The 21423-nt window shown below is 34.5% G+C and overlaps 1 non-coding gene across 1 annotated transcript; it reads right to left on the bottom strand.

The window, feature by feature from the left end:
* Window positions 1–2782: 2782 nt before the first annotated feature.
* Window positions 2783–2890, bottom strand: LOC148578000 (small nucleolar RNA R71). The gene has a single exon (XR_015903161.1). It is a non-coding gene; the product is annotated as a small nucleolar RNA R71 (small nucleolar RNA).
* Window positions 2891–21423: the final 18533 nt, after the last annotated feature.

Genomic DNA, 21423 nt, shown 5'->3' with positions numbered 1-21423 from the left:
CTTCGTGGTATAGGCTAGAATTATTGGCAGCCATTCCTGAGATTCGGAATGTCTAAACCTTGTCTGTGGTATTCTAAGTAGGATCTGGGAAGGGATGACTGTGACGAGCTTCAAACTCGCGATTGTGGGGCGTGTGACAGACGCAAAAGGATCAATGGATCCTATTCCGACATGATCGAGAACCGACAGATGATTAGCCGTGCGGTGACAGCGCATTTGGAACGTTTTCACTGAGAGGACGGGAAGTAGCCATTGACAACGGTGATGCCCAACATAAAGCTTGCCATGGGAAGGAGTATGAATGATTGGAAGAAGGCAATAGGAAAGCAGAGGTTTAGGAGGAACAAAGCATCTTCATACGCTTATCTGAAATTCCAACCGAAGAATTACATAAGTATCTCTATCTTTATTTTATGTTTTATTTATCTTTTAATTATCAATTCTCCATCACCATCTGAATCCGCCTGACTGAGATTTACAAGGTGACCATAGCTTGCTTCAAACCGACAATCTCCGTGGGATCGACCCTTACTCACGTAAGGTTTATTACTTGGACGACCCAGTGCACTTGCTGGTTAGTTGTGCGGAGTTGTGATAAAGAGTTGAGATTACCATTGTGCGTACCATGATGATGGCGCCATTGATGATCACAATTTCGCGCACCAAGTTTTTGGCACTGTTGCCGGGGATTGTTCGAGTTTGGACAACTGACGGTTCATCTTGTTGCTTAGATTAGGTACTTTTCAGAATTTTTAAGAATGAATTCTATAGTTTCAAGGTGATGTTCTTATCATCACAAAAGCTGATTGATTCTCATCAATTTAGCTGCTGAATGTAATGTCCTGCTGAAGCTTGGCCAAACATGTCTAATCCTTTTAGACTGAAGCTTTAGACTAACATTGCATGATTCCTGGAATTCTTATTAAAAGTTTTGAATCCCTTTATTTTCTTTTCCATATAAGTTTCAAAAATCACAAAAAATTTATAAAACCATAAAAATCAAAAATATTTTATGTTTCTTGTTTGAGTCTAGTGTCTAATTTTAAGTTTGGTGTCAATTGCATGTTTTTATTCTTCTTGCATTTTTCGAATACATGCAATATGTTCTTCATTGATCTTCAAGTTGTTCTTGATAATTTCAGTGCTCTGATCTTTAAATTCTCTTGTTTTGTGTGTTTTGTTGTTTCTCATATGCATTCTCAATTTGTTAGTGTCTCTTATATGAAAATTTTTAAGTTTGGTGTCCTGCATGCATTGTTTGAATTGAGTTTCCTAAGATTAGTTGTATTTTGATTATTTCTCATCATTAAAAATTCAAAAATATTTTCAAAATTGTGTCTTTTCAAGTCAATAATACAGAGAATTGAAGATTCAGAACATTCAGCAGATGAATCAAACAGAAAAAGCTGGGCGTTCAAAACGCCCAGTGAAGAAGGAAAACTGGCGTTTAAACGCCAGCCAGGGTACCTGGCCCAAAAAGGTAGAGTTTTGGGCATTAAATGCCAGAATGGATGCCATTCTGGGCGTTTAACGCCAGGATGACATAAGAGGGAAGATTTTGTTTTTAATCCAAATTTTTTTCAAATCTTTATAATTTTTCAAAATCAAATCTTTTTCAAATAATATCTTTTCAATCATATCTCTTCAAAATCAATTTCTTTCCATTTTTTTAATTTTCAAAAATCCTTGTTATAATTAAATATTTACTTCAAAATTTTCAAGTTGTTACTTGCCTATTAAGAAACGATCAAACTTTAAATTTTAGAATCATATCTTTTAATTTCTTGTTAGTCAAGTAATCAACTTTAATTTTAAAAACTTTCTTTTTCTAAATTGATTTTCAATCATATCTTCTCAATCATATCTTCTCAATCACATCTTTTTCAAAATTAACTCTCAATCATATCTTTTTTATTTCTAATTTCAAAATCTTTTTCAAAAATCACTTAATTTCTTTCCAAATCTTAATTTTCGAAAATCTAAATCAAATTTTCAATTTTCTTTTAATAATTTCAAAATCTTTTTAATTTATTTTCGAAAATTCTTCCCCTCTTCTCACATCCTTCTATTTAAAGGACTAACACTCCTCCTCAAGGTACAATTCGAACTCCCTCCTTCTTTATATGTTCGAATTCTCTTCCATCTACCTCCTCCTTCTATTCTTCTTTTCCTCTGACACCTCAAGGAATCTCTATACTGTGACATAGAGGATTCCCTACTTTCTTATTCTCTTCTCTTTCATATGAGCAGGAACAAAGATAAAGGCATACTTGTTCAAGCTGATCCTGAACCTGAAAGGACCTTGAAGAGAAAGCTAAGAGAAGCTAAAGAACATCTCTCTTTAGAGGGCCTAACAGAGCTTTTCACGGAAGAAGAAACCATGGCAGCCGAAAACAACAATGCCAACAATGCAAGGAAGGTGCTTGGTGACTTTACTGCACCTACTCCCGACTTCTATAGGAGAAGCATCTCAATCCCTGCCATTGGAGCAAACAACTTTGAGCTTAAGCCTCAATTAGTTTCTCTAATGCAATAGAATTGCAAGTTTCATGGACTTCCATTGGAAGATCCTCATCAGTTCTTAGCTGAATTCTTGCAAATCTGTGACACTGTCAAGACCAATGGGGTTGATCCTGAAGTCTACAGACTTATGCTTTTTCCTTTTGCTGTAAGAGACAGAGCTAGGACATGGTTGGATTCACAACCTAAAGAAAGCCTGAACTCTTGGGAAAAGCTAGTTAATGCCTTCTTGGCAAAGTTCTTTCCACCTCAAAAATTGAGCAAGCTTAGAGTAGAAGTCCAAACTTTCAGACAGAAGGAAGGTGAATCCCTCTATGAGGCTTGGGAAAGATACAAGCAATTGATCAGAAGGTGCCCTTCTGACATGCTTTCTGAATGGAGCATCATAGGAATTTTCCATGATGGTCTGTCTGAACTATCCAAGATGTCATTGGATAGCTTTGCTGGAGGATCTCTTCATCTGAAGAAGACACCTGCAGAAGCTCAAGAACTCATTGAAATGGTTGCAAATAACCAATTCATGTACACTTCTGAAAGGAACCCTGTGAATAATGGGATGGCTCAGAAGAAAGGAGTTCTTGAGATTGATACTCTGAATGCCATATTGGCTCAAAATAAAATATTGACCCAACAAGTCAATATGATTTCTCAGATTCTGTCTGGAATGCAAGCAGCAACAGGCAGTACTAAGGAAGCTTCCTCTGAAGAAGAAGCTTATGATCCTGAGAATCCAGCAATGGAAGAGGTGAATTACATGGGAGAACCCTATGGAAACACCTATAATCCTTCATGGAGAAATCATCCAAATCTCTCATGGAAGGATCAACAGAGACCTCAACAAGGTTTCAACAACAATAATGGTGGAAGAAATAGGTTTAGCAATAGCAAGCCTTTTCCATCATCTTCTCAGCAACAGACAGAGAATTCTAAGCAAAGCCACTCTGACTTAGCAACCATTGTCTCTGATCTAATCAAAACCACTCAAAGTTTCATGACTGAAACAAGGTCCTCCATTAGAAATTTGGAGGCACAAGTGGGTCAGCTGAGTAAGAAAATTACTGAACTCCCTCCTAGTACTCTCCCAAGCAATACAGAAGAGAATCCAAAAAGAGAGTGTAAGGCCATAAACACATCTCACATGGCCGAACCTGGAGAGGAGGAAGAGGCAGTGATCTCCACTGAGGAAGACTTCAATGGACGTCCACTAAGAACCATAATCAAAGTGTGAACCCGGATCCTAAGAATTGGCTTACAATGGTCCGAGGGAAATACTTAGACTTTAGTCTGGAAAATGTAAGGTTGGCATTCAATTTGCCTATGATGCAAGGAGATGCACACCCATACACTAGAAGGGTCAACTTTGATCAAAGGTTGGACCAAGTCCTCATGGACATCTGTGAAGAGGGCGCTCAATGGAAGAGTGATTCAAGAGGAAAGATGGTTCAACTAAGAAGGTATGACCTCAAGCCCGTGGCTAGAGGATGGTTGGAGTTCATCCAATGCTCAGTCATTCCTACTAGCAACCGGTCTGAAGTTACTATAGACCGGGATATCATGATTCATAGCATCATGATTAGAGAAGAAGTAGAAGTTCATGAGGTTATATCCCAAGAACTCTACAAGGTGGTGGGTAAGTCTTCCACTATGGCAAGGTTAGCCTTCCCTCATCTCATTTGTCACCTCTGTAATTCAGCTAGAATTGACATAGAGGAAGACATCCTCATTGATGAGGACAAGCCCATCACTAAGAAAAGGATGGAGCAAGTGAGAGAACCTCACCAAGAGCATGAGGAAACTCCTCATCATGAAATCCCTGAGATACCTCAAGGGATGCATTTTCGTCCACAAAACTATTGGGAGCAAATCAACACCTCCCTAGGAGAATTAAGATCCAACATGGGACAACTAAGGGTGGAGCACCAAGAGCATTCCATCCTCCTCCATGAGATTAGAGAAGACCAAAGAACCATGAGAGAGGAGCAACAAAGGCAAGGAAGAGACATTGAGGAGCTCAAGCACTCCATAAGATCTTCAAGAGGAAGAACAAGCCGCCATCACTAAGGTGGACCCGTTCTTTAATTTCCTTGTTCTTTATTTTCTGTTTTTCGAAAATTATGCTTTATGTTTGTGTCTTTATTACATGATCATTAGTGTCTTAGTGTCTATACCTTGAAGCTATGAAAATGAATCCATCACCTTTCTTAAATGAAAAATATTTTTAATTGAAAAAGAAAAATAAGTGCATGAATTTCAAATTTTAAAACAGTTTAGTTATTTTGATATGGTGGCAATACTATTGTTTTTCTGAATGAATGCTTGACAATGCATATTTTTTAATTTGATTATTTATGAATGTTAAAATTGTTGGCTCTTGAAAGAATGATGGGAAAAGGAAAAATGTTATTGATGATCTGAAAAATCATAAAATTGATTCTTGAAGCAAGAAAAAGCAGTGAAAAGCTTGCAGAAAAAAAAGAGGCGAAAAAAAAAAGAAAAAAAGAGAGAGAAAAGAAAAAAAAAGAAAAGCAAGCAGAAAAAGCCAATACCCCTTTAAACCAAAAGGCAAGGGTGATAAAAAGGATCAAGGCTTTGAGCATCAGTGGATAGGAGGGCCAACAGGAATAAAATCCTGGCCTAAGCAGCTAAACCAAGCTGTCCCTAACCATGTGCTTGTGGCATGAAGGTGTCAAGTGAAAACTTGAGACTGAGCGGTTAAAGTCGAGGTCCAAAGCAAAAAGAAGAGTGTGCTTAAGAACCCTGGACACCTCTAATTGGGGACTCTAGCAAAGCTGAGTCACAATCTGAAAAGGTTCACCCAGTTATGTGTCTGTGGCATTTATGTATCCGGTGGTAATACTGGAAAACAAAGTGCTTAGGGCCACGACCAAGACTCATAAAGTAGCTGTGTTCAAGAATCAACATACTTAACTAGGAGAATCAATAACACTATCTGGATTCTGAGTTCCTATAGATGCCAATCATTCTGAAATTTAAGGAATAAAGTGAGATGCCAAAACTGTTCAGAAGCAAAAAGCTAAAAGCCCCGTTCATCTAATTAATACTGATCTTCATAGATGTTTTTGGAATTCATTGTATATTCTCTTCTTTTTTATCCTATTTGATTTTTAGTTGCTTGGGGACAAGCAACAATTTAAGTTTGGTGTTGTGATGAGCGGATAATTTATACACTTTTTGGCATTATTTTTAGTATGTTTTCAGTATATTTTAATTAGTTTTTATTATATTTTTATTAGTTTTTATTTAAAATTCACTTTTATGAACTTTACTATGAGTTTGTATATTTTTCTGTGATTTCAGGTATTTTCTGGCTGAAATTGAGGGACCTGAGCAAAAATCTGATTCAGAGGCTGAAAAAGGACTGCAGATGCTGTTGGATTCTGACTTCCCTTCACTCAAAGTGAATTTTCTGGAGCTACAAAAGCCCTATTGGCACGCTCTTAATTGCGTTGGAAAGTAGACATCCTGGACTTTCCAGCAATATATAATAGTCCATACTTTGTCTGAGATTTGATGGCCCAAACAGGCGTTCCAAGTCAGCTCAAGAATTCTGGCGTTTAACTCCAAAACTAGCACAAAAGCTGGAGTTAAATGCCCAAATTGGCACAAAAGTTGGCGTTTAACTCCAAGAAAAGTCTCTACACATGGAAGCTTCAATGCTCAGCCCAAGCACACACCAAGTGGACCCGAAAGAAGATTTATGCATTAATTACTCATTTCTGTAACCCTAGGCTACTAGTTTTCTATAAATAGGACCTTTTGCTATTGTATTTTCATCATAGACTCATACTTTCATAGACCTTTTCACGTTTGGGGGCTGGCCTCATGGCCATGCCTAGACCTTGTTCTTATGTATTTTCAATGGTGGAGTTTCTATACACCATAGATTAAGGTGTGGAGCTCTGCTGTTCTTCAAGAATTAATACAAAGTACTATTATTTTTCTATTCAACTCAAGTCTATTTCTTCTCCAAGATATTCATTCGTTCTTCAACTTGATGGATGTGATGATCGATGACACTCATCATCATTCTCACCTATGAACATGTGCCTGACAACCACCTCTGTTCTACTAGCAATGGCTTGAATGCGTATCTCTTGGGTTTCTAATCTAAGATTGGAACCTTCGTGGTATAGGCTAGAATTATTGGCGACCATTCCTGAGATTCGGAACGTCTAAACCTTGTCTGTGGCATTCTGAGTAGGATCTGGGAAGGGATAACTGTGACGAGCTTCAAACTCGTGATTGTGGGGCGTGTGACAGACACAAAAGGATCAATGGATCCTATTCCGACATGATCGAGAACCGACAGATGATTAGTCGTGCGGTGACAGCGCATTTGGAACGTTTTCACTGAGAGGACGGGAAGTAGCCATTGACAACGGTGATGCCCAACATAAAGCTTTCTATGGGAAGGAGTTTGAATGATTGGAAGAAGGCAATAGGAAAGCAGAGGTTCAGGAGGAACAAAGCATCTTCATATGCTTATCTGAAATTCCAACCGAAGAATTACATAAGTATCTCTATCTTTATTTTTTGTTTTATTTATCTTTTAATTATCAATTCTCCATCACCATCTGAATCCGCCTGACTGAGATTTACAAGGTGACCATAGCTTGCTTCAAACCGACAATCTCCGTGGGATCGACCCTTACTCACGTAAGGTTTATTACTTGGACGACCCAGTGCACTTGTTGGTTAGTTGTGCGGAGTTGTGATAAAGAGTTGAGATTACCATTGTGCGTACCATGATGATGGCGCCATTGATGATCACAATTTCGCGCACCAATAAGCTAGGTCTTTCTCTCTGAATATCTGAATCAACACCTTTTATGCCAAATTCCAAGAAGGGAAAGCAATAACTCATTCTCTTATGCAATTGTTATAAAAAAATTATTTTAATGATAACAATACTAGCTATAACGTTATGGCCACTAAAAATTTTTTACTAAAACGAAATTTTCTTATGTTTATTAGTGGCAATAAAGACAATTGCCATTATAATATATAGTAATATAGTAACAATGACAAATATATAATTACCACAAAAATATAACTTAAATTAAAAATTAGTGTCAATTATGTTATTGCCACTAAAAGTTTGTCACTAAAACATACTTTTCTGGTAGATCTCCTTTCATCCATCTCCGGATCTCTTCATCTTTTCTCCCTTCCCTTCTCCTCTCCATTTCAACTTCCGTCTCTTCTCTCTTCATGGCCAACCAAGCAGAATCTCTTCTCCCCTCCCTTTTCCTTCCCATTTCACCTTCTATTTTTTCTTTCTTCATGGCCAACCAACCTCCTCTACTAAAGTGCCTCTGCCACTGCCACTGCGTCACTTCCTCCTCATACTCTTCAGATTGCATCTCTACCTTCTTTTAAATCTCTAGATCTGCGATTTGTGTCTTTTCCATGTCGCATTCGAGCCTCTATCATTGACCCATCGTGCCTCCATCTTCATCTCTGTTCATCCTTCTATTTGCCCATTTCTGAATTTTTTTCCTAAATAAAATTCTATTTTTTCTTTGTTTTTTATTATTAATAATCTGTGCTATTTATAGAAAAAAAATTATAGTTTGAATGCTATGAACAATTTTTTTCCGTTGGCTTCTACGCCGTTGAAATATCTCCCTCTACAATTATTTTTTTAATTTTTTTAGCTGCAACTACAATATTCCATTCGTTTATCGTTGCTTCAACAACTTAAAATTGACAAAAGGAATTCAAAATGGAAATCATGACAATTAATTACTTGTTGTTTAATTAGGAAGTTATGTATTGAATTTGTTGTTGAAAATACTGGAATTTTTGCTATCTGGATAATTTTTTGCTATGAATGGAGATGGAAGAAAAGAATCAGTGTAGCGGTTGATGAAAAAATATAGATAGTGGTGATTTTGGTAAAGGTAGATGATGAGAGTATTATTAATTTTTTAAAGTTTTATGTGTTTGTTATGTATGTTCTTTGCCAAACATAAAATATGTATAAATGTATTTTGTGTCTATTTCTATACAATCTATGTTTCTGTGTCCATGTCTCATGCTATATACTAAACAAACAGGGCTTAACTGTCTACAATTACACCATCAAAAACGACGTCATTTTAAGTGGAGGGGTTTGTGTCTCTCTTTGATCTCGTTCTTGTAGCAATTTTCTTTGTCCCCCTCACGCATAGTTTTCCATCTCCATAAGGTTTAAGGTTTCTTAATTTCTATTTTCCTCTTTCAAAAGTTTCTCCTAATTTCTCATTTCGTTACACTTTCATTTTTTTTCTTTTTTGAGAATTCATTTTGATTGCTATCCTCTTGCATTTTCCGATTAAGCTTGTTCCCAATTTGATTTAGCCATTTTCAAAATACCACCTTTTTCTTCCTTTGTTGTTGCTGATTATTCATGGATGTTTCTGAATTTTGTTTTTTGTTTTTCTTCTTTTGGATGGTACAGACGGTAATTAATTGAAGCTTGTGGAAGTTGCAGCATGTGGAGGAGAGAGAGAGAGAGAGAGAGAGAGAGAGAGAGAGAGAGAGAGAGAGAGAGGTGGTGTTGTTTGTGGAGCAACGAACATCTCTTTTTTCTTCTTCTTCATGCCAACCCTTCATGTAGAGTAGACTGTAACACTTCTACCTTCTTTATTAACACCTGCTCTTCTCCTCCCGCAAATGGATGTCAACCCATGCTCCTTGCTTCTGCTTGTGGTGTGTTTGGGTTTAACAAGTTGCAAACATGAATAAAATAAAGAAAACAAAATTGACGTGTGTTAGAAAATAATTTTATCTTTTAATAATATGCAACTTTTGATGTCAAAAAAATTCACTAGGTGCAACACTTTTGTTAATGAAAGGTTCTTCGATATTTAATTATTCAATATAATAATGCTCTGCATCCAAGTGATTTCACTAATCAAGTCCAACCAAGTTGTCATAACTTCCTCTACATCCACATGCTAGACTTTTAAACGTAAACAAATTTCCACTTTTAACATAAACGGCAAATTTCTTCTTGTTGTTGTTATTATCGTTATCGTCGTTATTGTTATTGTTGAATTTTTTCCATGTTAATAATGTTGTTTGATCTAAAATTGATTTTATGTGTGCTTATTTTCTAACTGAGTTTATGTGTCGTAATCATTATATAATTTCGGTTTATTTCTGAGTTAATTATGTCGCAATTATTATGTAATTTTGGTTCATTTCTAAGTGAATTAAGGTGAATTTGAACTCGTTGTCTTTCACAATTTAAAACTCTTTCTCCTCTTCCACCTCATCTTCTGCTGCTTCTTCTTTTTTTTTTCATCTTTTTCTTGATTCACTCTCTTAAGAGAAATAAAAACAAGAAAAAGAGAAGAAAATATTAAACAAAAAAGAAGAAGAAACATATTAATAACATTGTCTGATCCAAAATTAATTTTGAATGTGTTTTTGTTCATCATTCAGTCTTGTTTGTATTCTTGTTTTCGTACTGAGTTTATGTGTTGCAATCATTTTGGTAAATTTTGTTTTATTTCTGAGTTAATTGTGTCGCAATCATTATATAATTTCGGTTAATTTTTGAGTGAATTAAGGTGCATTTAGACTCATTGTCCTGCATAATTCAAAATTCTTTCTCCTCTTCTTCCTCATCTTTTACTGCTTCTTCTTCTTCTTCTTCATCTTTTTCTTCTTCATCTTCTCTTTCTTATTTCATTTTCTCAAAATTCTTGTTGATTTACTCAAATTTAATACAATTTCTGAGTTTATGTGTTAAATTTAAGTTTAACTCTTGGGCAAGGCCTTAAAAAACCAGTAAAATTAAATAGAAAAAAACATAACAAGAAATAATGAATACAATGAATATTTTCCAAGTATTTTACAAAACTCTCTAGGTTCATGTTGGAAATCTTTTATTATTAACATCCATTACTTCTCAAACCTGCAGATTCTTTACCATTATTCTCTGCTTCTCTTTTTTTTTTAGTTAATTGTGTTACAATCATTATGTAATTTTGGTTCATTTTTAAGTTAATTGTGTCACAATTGTTATGTAATTTCGGTTCATTTATGAGTAAATTAAGGTGCATTTGGACTCGTTGTTCTGCATAATTCAAAACTCTTTCTTCTCACCTTCTACTACAATAACAGCAATAACAACAACAATAAAAGAATAATGATGAAGAGAAAATACACAAAGAAGAAGGAGAAGGAGGAGAAGGAAGAGGAGGAACACGCAGAAGAAGAAGAAGAAGACGACGATGACGACGATAACGTAAATGATTTGTGCGCGTGTAATCATATTTTTTTTAATGAGGGTGGTTTTTGTTAATATTGGATCCACTTGATTGGACTTAAATGGAAATACTACTTGAATCTGTAGTAAATCTGTTAATTATTTATATATACCTGTATATAATGAGAATAACCCTAGATACGAATTTTGTGGTGCCTCTCTTAAACAAGAGCATGGTGTTATTTTGATCTGTTATCATGGATTTATATTAGTCTATAATAATTATGTAATACAATAATTGAGTCTCTAATATTAAAATAATAGGCAATTTGAAAGGTAGATAAATAGATCTATGTGAAATTTTTTTATTTTCTTAGTATTTAGATTGATTGGTGTTTTAATTCCCTCAACAAGAGTGATTTTTTTAAAAGAGACTAGTCCATGAATTTGTTTTGACTTGTTTCACTGATAATCCAACCTAAATAATATTAAAATATTAAGAAAAAAAGACATAAAGCTGTAATAATAATAAGGGATAAGTATTGTTTTGGTCCCTAACATTGAGGGTCAGAATCAAAATCGTCCTCAATGTAATTTTTTATTTGAAATCATCCTTAATGTTGCATTTCATTTAAAATCGTCCTTTCTAATAAATTTTTTTTCTAAATGACAAAAATACCCTTTTTTCCACCATTTCATTCTTGTTGTTCTTCTTCTTCCAGGAGAATTGTTCTTCTTCTTCCATTAACAAATTTTTCAATTACAGATTCAGAACAATTTCAGAAGAAATTCCATTAACATAACTCAAAATTACAAAATTTTAAATACAGTTAACAAAATCCAATTACAAGAATGAAAAATACCCAAATTCATCTTCAATTAAAAAATAAAAAATCTATAAATTTAGGAAAATAAGAAACAAATTAGGAAACAAGAACAGATTAAGAAAATAAGAATCAAGAACAAAATAAGAAACAAGAACAAGAAATAAGAACAGATTAGGAAAATCCAGAACAAGAATAAGAACAGATTAGAAAAATCCAGAATAACATCAAATTTAATAGCAAAATAAAAAATAGAAGAATCAGAAATAGATGCAACAGATGCAGAAAAAGAAACAAATTCAATAGAAAAATTCAACAGATGCAGAAGAAGAAACAAAATTTAGATGCAACAGTAAAAACAGATGCAGAAACAACAAATTTAACAGCAAAATTCAACAGCAAACTTTATTTTTAGCGAAAATAGCAAATTCAACAACAAAATTTAACAGCAAAATCAGAAACAGATGCAGAAGAAGCAGATGCAGAAGCCGAAGCCGAAGAAGAAGCCGAAGAAGAAGCAGATGCAGATGCAGATGCAGAAGCAGAATCAGAAGCAGATGCAGAAGAAGAAGCAGATTCTGAAGCCTAAGCAAACTGATGAACTAAAGATTGATGGTTTAGAATTCACAATAAATTCTCATTGCAAGTATAGTTGCTAAACCAAGCAATCATCTTTTCATACAAAAGTTTGGTTGTCACAAGTAACAAAACCCAATAAAATTTATAACCGAAGTATTCAAACCCCGGGTCGTCTTCTCAAGGAATTGCAGGGAGGTATGATTTATTATTGGTTATGTAAAAAGATATGTTTTTGGGTTTTTTTAAAATATGGAACAAGTAATTTAAATGACAAGAAAAATAAATTAATAATTATAAAATCTCTTAGCAAGGTATAAGACATTGAAGTCCTATCCTAGTTATCCTTATCAGGTGTGAAGAGAATTGGATTCTGCTCCCACTTTTAATTAACCATTGCTAACAAAACCTCCGCACACTTAAACATTAGCATGTCCTCATGCTAAGCTCAAGAGAAGCTATAAAAGTGAAGAGGAATGGTAGAATGTATAAAATGCAACTTATATATATGAATGCAACGAAATGCAAAATGTTTCTACCTACTTGGTTAAAAGTAAATAAGCTCTTCAAGACAAACATAAATCAGATTTCACTAATTCAAATCATACAGTAGAAGACAAGTAAACTTGTAAGAAGATAGCTCATGAAAGCAGGGAACATAGAATTAAGCATTGAACCCTCACTGGTAGTGTATATGCACTCAAATCTCTCAAGTGTCTAGGGTTAATCCCTCTACTCTTCTCTAGTCATGCTTTCTAAACTTTGTTCTTCATCTAACCAATCAACAAATATTTAGTATACCAACGCAAACATCATGAGGTCTTTTCAAGGTTGTAATGGGGCCAAGGTAAGGGTGAGGATATATGTATGGCCAAGTGAGCTGAAATATGAATCTTTAATTAACCTAAGCTTTCACCTAACATACACACATACTCTATATAACTCTAAAATCATGCCTGGCTACCCAAAATTCCCTCTTTTGTATATTTCACATACTCATGTATAAACTTTTTTTTAATTTTATCACATATGCATTGATCTTTTATTAAACTTAATATTGGGGTAATTTTGTCCCCTTATTTATTTACTTAATTATTGAATTTTTTTTGGATTTTTTTTAATAGAAAAATAAACATAACTTTTCAATGCACATGGATTTTTAATTTTTCTGGTCTCACATGAGTAGGTACCCAAATTCCCAATATTTTATCAAAGTAAAAACATAACACATTCTCTTATTAACCCATATTCCCACGGTTTTCCCACACTTAATTGACACACCATCTCTAACTTAAGCTAACCAAAGATTCAATTGGGATAATTAATTGTTTTTTTGCTTAAGGCTAGTGATGTGGTAAAATATAGAACAAATGGGATAAAAAGGCTCAAGGTGGCTAACAAGGGTGATGTAAAAGGTAGGCTTATTTGGGATAAGTGAGCTAATAACAAATAATAGCCTCAATCATATGCAAGCATGTAAATACACTAAATAGTGGACATATAGAATGGAACAAAGCAAAGATTTCAGTCATAGAGAAGAAAACACACAAGAATAAAAATTTATGGTTAAATAATGTAACCATATAAATAAGCTCAAAATCTTACAGGTTGTGTGTTCTTAGCTTTTTAAACTATGTTCCAAATACAACTTCAAACAAGTTTTAACATAAAAAAGTTTTTCAATTTAAATTAGTGAAATACTATAAAAAGTTTCTTGAAAAAGAAAATATTACTTCAACCAAGTGGTAAAATATGCGTAAAATCAAGAAAACATGTAATTAAACATGCAAATGCAACAATGAACTAACAAAGAAAATAAAATATTGGTATTGAGAAAAAAGTAACTAATCCTTGGAGATTGGTATCAACCTCCCCACACTTAAAGATTGCACCGTCCTCGGTGCATGCTAAGATGTGCAAGTGGACGGGTTGCTTCAACTGATGCTTTTCTCTAGAGATTGTGTAGATGGACTTGTTGGTTGCCCCATGTAAATCTGTTTCCCTTCTTCGGTGGCCATCCTAAAAGAAGAGGAAAAAGAAGAAAAGTAATCCAGGAATAAAGATAGAAAACAAATAAAATATGGGTGTTAATGCCAAATAATAAGGGTCTCAATTACATGGTAGCTACAACATGCAAGTGAGAAAATAGTAGAAGCAAATGGCATATCAATAGTGCAAAAGTTGCAACAATAGGGAAAAGACAGTATAAATTCATGTTAATGCAACATAATATAAGTATCATGAAGGAATAGTATTGACTTATGAAGAATAATACCCAGTCAGAGTAAAACAAGTCATGAAGCACCAGAATAATTCAAAAAGAGATGTAACAGTTGAAGAAGAAAATTTAACACCAATGGAAAAATAATAAATTTAGAAAAAAGATATGCACAAAATTAAAATGCAATAAATGAAAGAATGCAAATGTTATGAGGAAAGAAAAATGAGAAGGAAGAAGAAAGAAATAAGAAGGGGGAGGGAAAAATTAGGATTAGGGAAGAAAAGATAAGATAGTTGGCGCTGATCTGGATAAGCTGTGTGGCGCATGCGACGCGGACGCGTGGGTCACGCGTTCGCGTGATGTGTGATAAGTTCAGGTGACACGGACTCGTCGATCACGCGATCGCGTGGCCTGATTTGTGCTTTTGGCGCGAGTGCAGCCGTGCGTTCGCGCAATTCTCTGTTTCATACGCTTATTGCCAAAATTCAGGGTTACGCGTTCGCGTGGTTGACGCGATCGCGTGAATGGCCTTTCTTTTAAAAATGACGCGAACGCGTGGGGCACGCGTTCGCGTGGTAGGGCTTGTGCTTCTAGCATGGTTCCAGCCCAGCTCCATCATAACTATCTGCCATACACTTCTTTTACGTCGATTTTTAGGGTCACGCATTCGCGTGGGTGACGCAAACGCGTGGGAGGCTTATTTCGCAAATGACGTGGACGCGTCATTGACGCAGTCGCGTGGGCATGTTTGTGCCTAAGGGACGCATCCAGCCACGCTTTCGCGTGACTCTCTGTCCAATTCTCTTTTCTTCAAAACGCACTGGTGACGCGGACGCATCAGCGACGTTGCCGCGTCGCGTGCATGCTTTTTTTTTATGAAGTATGCAGAATGCAAAATGATATGGATGTTATGAGTAATTCCAGGTTCAATGAAATAAAATAAAATAAAACTCAAAAAACAAACAAAACGAAATAAAATTAAAATTGAAAAAGAAACGATCATACCATGGTGGGTTGTCTCCCACCTAGCACTTTTAGTTAAAGTCCTTAAGTTGGACATTTGGTGAGCTCCCTGTCATGGTGGCTTATGCTTGAACTCGTCTTGAAACTTCCACCAATGCTTGGACTTCCAATAAGCTTTATCAATACCAGGTAGAATCTTCAAGCTTTGATGGAGTTCTTCACAAGCTTTGAGCTCCCAAATTTGATCCTCATGTATGCTTGGATCCCAAATCTTGTTTCTGCACCGTCTTCAAGTGGATCATGATGATTCCATCCAGGTGGTTCAGCTTTAGAATTCTCATTTAGGCACCCAAATATCCTCCTAGACCCATTCATTCGAGCTTTACACCAATATTTGCACTTCAACTTGGAGTGTGCAACCGTATTAAACCTTGCAGGGCAACTCCTACCACTAACCATTTTCCTCTTACTCTTAATGCCACACAGAGCTCTAAGTTGACCATCTGTCTCAAGTAAACCATATTCAAGTGGGATGAGAAAGCTAAGGGATATGAATTTTACCCACTTGAATGTTGTATTGGATGGTAATGGCTTTAGGGGAGAGGTCTCCAACAGCTTTGGGAAGGTGATTTCAAGCTCCATTCCCCTGTGCTCTTCCTTGATAACTTCCACCTCTTTGCAAGCTTCTTCAATTTCAACCTCTTCTTCTTGGTAGCTTTCTTCCAATTCAATCTCCTCTTCATTGCTTTCCAAGGGCATGGGAGGTTGTGCTTCTTCTTCTTTAATCTCCATCTCTTGATCAACCTCTTCAAAGTCTTTAGCCATGATATGCCTTAGAGGTTGTACACCCTCCTCAACATCAATTTCAAACGTCTTTGAAGGAGGCTCTATGACTTGACTTTCCCATGGAGGTTCAGCGTCTCCTAAATCTTCAACCACTTCCTCCTCTTTAGTAATTACTGCCTTGTCCAGTTGTTTTAGTATAAAATCATACTCATCCTTGATGATTTTCTTTCCATGACAACTCCTTTCAACTATTCCTTCATCTTCAAGGGTCTCTCCTACCTCCACATTTTGGGCTTCCTCTTGCTCTAAGACAAAATCAGATTCCTCCTTGATGTCTTCCTTCACTAATTCTTCAACCACTCCTTTGACTTCAAAGGTCTCCACTACCTTCATCTATAGGGCCTCCTCTAGCTTCTTATGAAGTATGAATTCGCAAAGATGATTCCTTCTTTCTTGTTCCATATCAATAGCATAACTGGGATCATCTTGCTCTTGGATTGATGGATGTGGGTGCTCTTCCATGGAGGGTGGTGATAGGATGGAAAGATTATTATGTGGTTGAAAAGGAAGTGCACTGAAGCTTGAGGGTTGAATATTGGAGGTAGAGGGTTGGTCCATACGGGATATAAGATTTTGGAGTGTAGAGGTGAGACTAATGATATTAGAGATGAGTGTGTTGTTATCCAATGGAGGTTGAGGTGGACATGGGTTAGGGTCATATGGGGGTGTTTGGTGGTAAGGGGCTTGTGAGTTTGGTGGTTCAAAGGTATGTTGGGGAGGTGGTTCATAAGCATATGGCGGGGCTTGTTGGTAACTACAAGGGGGTCCACCATATTCATCATCTTGGTACGCTCCCTGGAATGGCTCTTGACCATAGTAATTTGGTGGATGTGGTTTGTCACGAAAAGGTCCACCATAACTATTGTCTTGGTATGCATCACAGAATGGTTGTTGTCCATGGTATCTTGGAAAGTTTTGTTGCCGAAAAGGTTGATCAGATCCTCGTGGCTCCTTCCATCTTTGATTGTTTTGACCTTGATGCATGTTCCTATTATAGCTTCCATTCCTTTCAACAACATTAGAACCAAACTCAAAGCGACGGGGTGAGAACTCATAGTAACTAATAAAAATTAAAAACAAAAATAAATAAACAAGCAAAGGAAAATAAAATAAAATAAATAAGAGAAAAGGTTTGAAAAATATTTGATTTTAAGATTAGAAAAGATAAGATAACTTAGGTAAGAGAAGATAAGTTTTTAATTTAAAAGGTTTTGAAATTTAAATTTTTGAATTTGAAAATTAAATTTTAAATTTTAAATTTTGAAATTTGAAATTTAAAATTTGAATTTTAAATTTTGAAAATTGAATTTTGAAATTTGAAATTTGAAATTTGAAATTTGAATTTTAAATTTTGAAATTTGAATTTTTTAAAAAGTCAACAATATAAGATAGAGGTTTGAAAAAGATTTAAATTTTGAAAAGGTTTGATTTTTAAAATTTTAAATTTAAATTTTGAAATTTGAATTTTGAATTTTGGAATTTAAATATTGAAATTTGAAATTTGATTTTTAAAATAAGATAAGATAAGATTTTGAAAAAGATATGATTTTTGAAAAAGATTTGAATTTTGAAATTTAAAACTAAGATAAGATAAGATAAAAACTTTTAAAATAAAAATATGAATTTTTGATTTTTTTTCGAAAAAATCAATTTAAAAGTAAATATTTACAATAACCAATAATAAGGCACACATTTGCAATTTCCCGGCAACGGCGCCATTTTGATGAATTGAAGATTGATGGTTTAGAATTCACAATAAATTCTCGTTGCAAGTATAGTTGCTAAACCAAGCAATCATCCTTTCATACAAAAGTTTGGTTGTCATAAGTAACAAAACCCAATAAAATTTATAACTGAAGTATTCAAACCTCGGGTCGTCTTCTCAAGGAATTGCAGGGAGGTATGATTTATTATTGGTTATGTAAGAAGATATGTTTTTGGGTTTTTTTCAAATAAGGAATAATTAATTTAAATGACAAGAAAAATAAATTAATAATTATAAAAATCTCTTGGCAAGGTATAAGAAATTGAAGTCCTATCCTAGTTATCCTTATCAGGTGTGAAGAGAATTGGATTCTGCTCCCACTTTTAATTAACCCTTTCTAAACAAAGGAAAGTCAAGTGGACAAATTAATTTGATCCTCAGGTCCTAGTCAACTCCTATGGAAGGACTAGAGTTATTGGAGTACAAATTAACCAGTAAAGAATTCCGATTTCAATCAACAGCTGAGTTTGATAACTCAAGGGTTATAAATTCCTTAACCAAAGCCAAAAGGGAAAATATCTTAAATTAAATTAAAAGCATTCATAAACAGAATAAAACAATCATTAATCTGAAATACCTCAATTAATATTAAATAGAATATTCAAACCTAACATGAAAAAGTTCATAAGCCAATTTAGGAACATTAACAAGTGAAAGAATTGGAATAAATAAAAGTAGAAAATAAATTAAAGGATCATTGAACCTGAAATTAAGAAATAACCATAAACTTAGAGGAATCCTAATTTTAAAAATCTAAATCCTAAATCCTAAGAGAGAGGAGAGAGCCTCTCTCTCTCTCTAAAACTACATTTAAATCCTAATAATTGTGAATTATCAGTTATTGATTGATGAATGAATGGATTCTCTCACTTTATAGCCTCTAATCTGTGTTTTCTGGGCTGAAAATTGGGCCAGAAACAGCCCAGAAATTGCTGGGGGCGAAATCTGCCACGCTGATTTTCGTCACTGCGACGTGTCCGCGTGGAGCACGCGTTCGCATCGCCTAGATCTACGGCCACTATGGAAAATTATATATCAAATCGAAGCTCCAGACGTTAGCTTTCCAACGCAACTAGAACCGCATCATTTGGATCTCTGTAGCTCAAGTTATGACCGTTTTAGTGCGTAGAGGTCAGGCTGGACAGGTTATCAATTTCTTCAACTTCTTGTATTCCTTCCACTTTTGCATGCTTCCTTTTCATCCTCCAAGTCATTCCTGCCCTGTAATCTCTGAAAATACTTAACAAACATATCAAGGCATCGAATGGTATAAAGGGAGAATTAATATTAATAAAATTAAGGTCAAAGAAGCATATTTTCAATCATAGCACAAAATCAGGAAGGAAAACATAAAACATGCGATTTCTATGAATAAGCGTGAGAATAATGGATGAAAAATCACTCAATTTAGCACAATATAAACCATAAAATAATGGTTTATCACAAACCCACTCGCGCATCTCCTCTCTTCGCTGTTCTGCTTCCCCGACGGCAGCTCGTGGGCGAATCGGCGGTGACGGCTCAGCAGCCTGGTCTCCATCCAAGGCCCGATGACGACGCGACGGCGGCGGCGAGCCCTAGCAGCGCCAGCATCTCCTTTCCCTCTTCTCTTCTCCCCCTGTCGCAGCCCCTCTCTCATTTCTTCTTTCTTTCTTTCTTTTGGGTTTCCTAATGGTGATGGCGACTTCAAGTTTCGCCGCCGACGCCGTCCTCCCTCCGCCCTTCCCACTCTCCCTTTCCCTTTTCCTCCCCCCCTTTTCCCTTTTCCTTTTCCTTTCTCCCCTCCCCTGGCGTTCTCTTCTTCTTTTTTTTTTTAATTTTACTTATTTTTTATTTATTAGAATAGGGGTATTTTTGTAATAAGATAAAAAAAATTTATTAAAAAGGACGATTTTAATACGAAATAAAACATTAAGGATGACTCTAAATAAAAAATTACATTGAGGATGGTTTTGATTCTTACCCTCAACGTTAGGGACCAAAACAATACTTATCCCTAACAATAAAAATTATTTAAAAAATTTTAATATCAAAAGTAAGTTAGTATTTACCACTGAAATAACTCATTCATAAAATAATTAAATTGCTTGATTCTTAAATTGAAAAAAATTGATATTAATTCTCAAAACAATAAATAAAATACTTTTTTAAGAAAATTTTTCATATGTAAATAATTTTTTTTATTATATTCGATTTAGCTTTGGTTGAACATCTCATTTTATTTTATTATTACCACTTCGATTTCAAAATTTAAATTTAGTTTAATTGATAAATATATAAACAAATTTTATTCGATCAAATCGATTTGCTTCAAAATTAATCGTCCAATGTAAACCCATCTTGTTAAAATATTTTTTTAGGCAAATTTTAATATTGCATAAATTAAATTAACCAGATATTTTTTTCAAAAAATTAAATTAAACTTAAGTAATATATCTTTGATCTACTCATCTTTAAAATTCTCGTCTTTCTCTACTTTTTTACCATCACCATTTCTTTATTAGAAATTTTTTTAGTTGAAAAAATATCCTAAAGATCTCTAAGATCTATGGTTTATTTTTTTACTTAAAAAATAAAAAAGGCCAATTTATAATTTTATATTTTAAAAATTATATTATTTACACTTTTAAAATAATGATATACAAGCATTTTTAATAATAATAATAATAATAATAATAATAATAATAATAATAATAATAATAATAATAATAATCTTTTTTACAACGATATAACCCAAAACCGTTTCTATTTTTATTTTCATGAGCTTTTGATTTAAATTGCCCTGAGTTTAGTTTTAGAAATAAATGTCATATTTTCTTTAAATATCTCATTCATTCAATTTATTTATTAATTTTTTCATTAACTAATTGATAGATTAAGCATGACTATTGAATAATTTTCTTTTGACATGGGTATTAAATAATTTTTAAAATTCAATTTCATCATCTTTTTTTGTATCTCGGGCTAAACTTTTTAATCCTGTCTGTATCCAACAATCCACCCGTTCCAAACTCAGACCTTTTTTAAATGTAGATTACGTGAAACACGATTCTACTTTCTTTGATATATTCTTCCAAAATTTTTGGATGTCCATGTTTCTTCCACAACACTATTGAATGCTACGGCTATGCTCAATGCCTCCGCCTTGCTAAACATGATGATTGGTGGCAAGCTAAGAATGGATTACGTAATGTGAAGAAGATAAACGGTGAGAAAGAACCTCCACTAAACTGTAACACCCTATTACCCTAAACTTTTTCTTTAGTTGTAAAGCAAAAGATAATAAAATGTTACGACATTTCTAAGGCTTATACCATACTATATGTATATAAAAAGAAGTAGTAATACGAAAAGCTCGATGAAGGAATAAAAGCTTAAAGTCGCATAAAGCAGAATTACAAACACAAAACATTCCCACACGATAACTAAGTGCATAAGCACGAACAGAACAAGACATAGTATATATAAAACCTTGTAGATAGCTCCA

Source organism: Arachis ipaensis, chromosome B1, assembly GCF_059453495.1.
Source record: "Arachis ipaensis isolate K30076 ecotype BB chromosome B1, ASM5945349v1, whole genome shotgun sequence".
Classification (NCBI taxonomy): Eukaryota; Viridiplantae; Streptophyta; class Magnoliopsida; order Fabales; family Fabaceae; genus Arachis; species Arachis ipaensis.
Note: the sequence above shows the minus strand (reverse complement) of the source record. Positions and strands in the feature narration are given on the sequence as shown.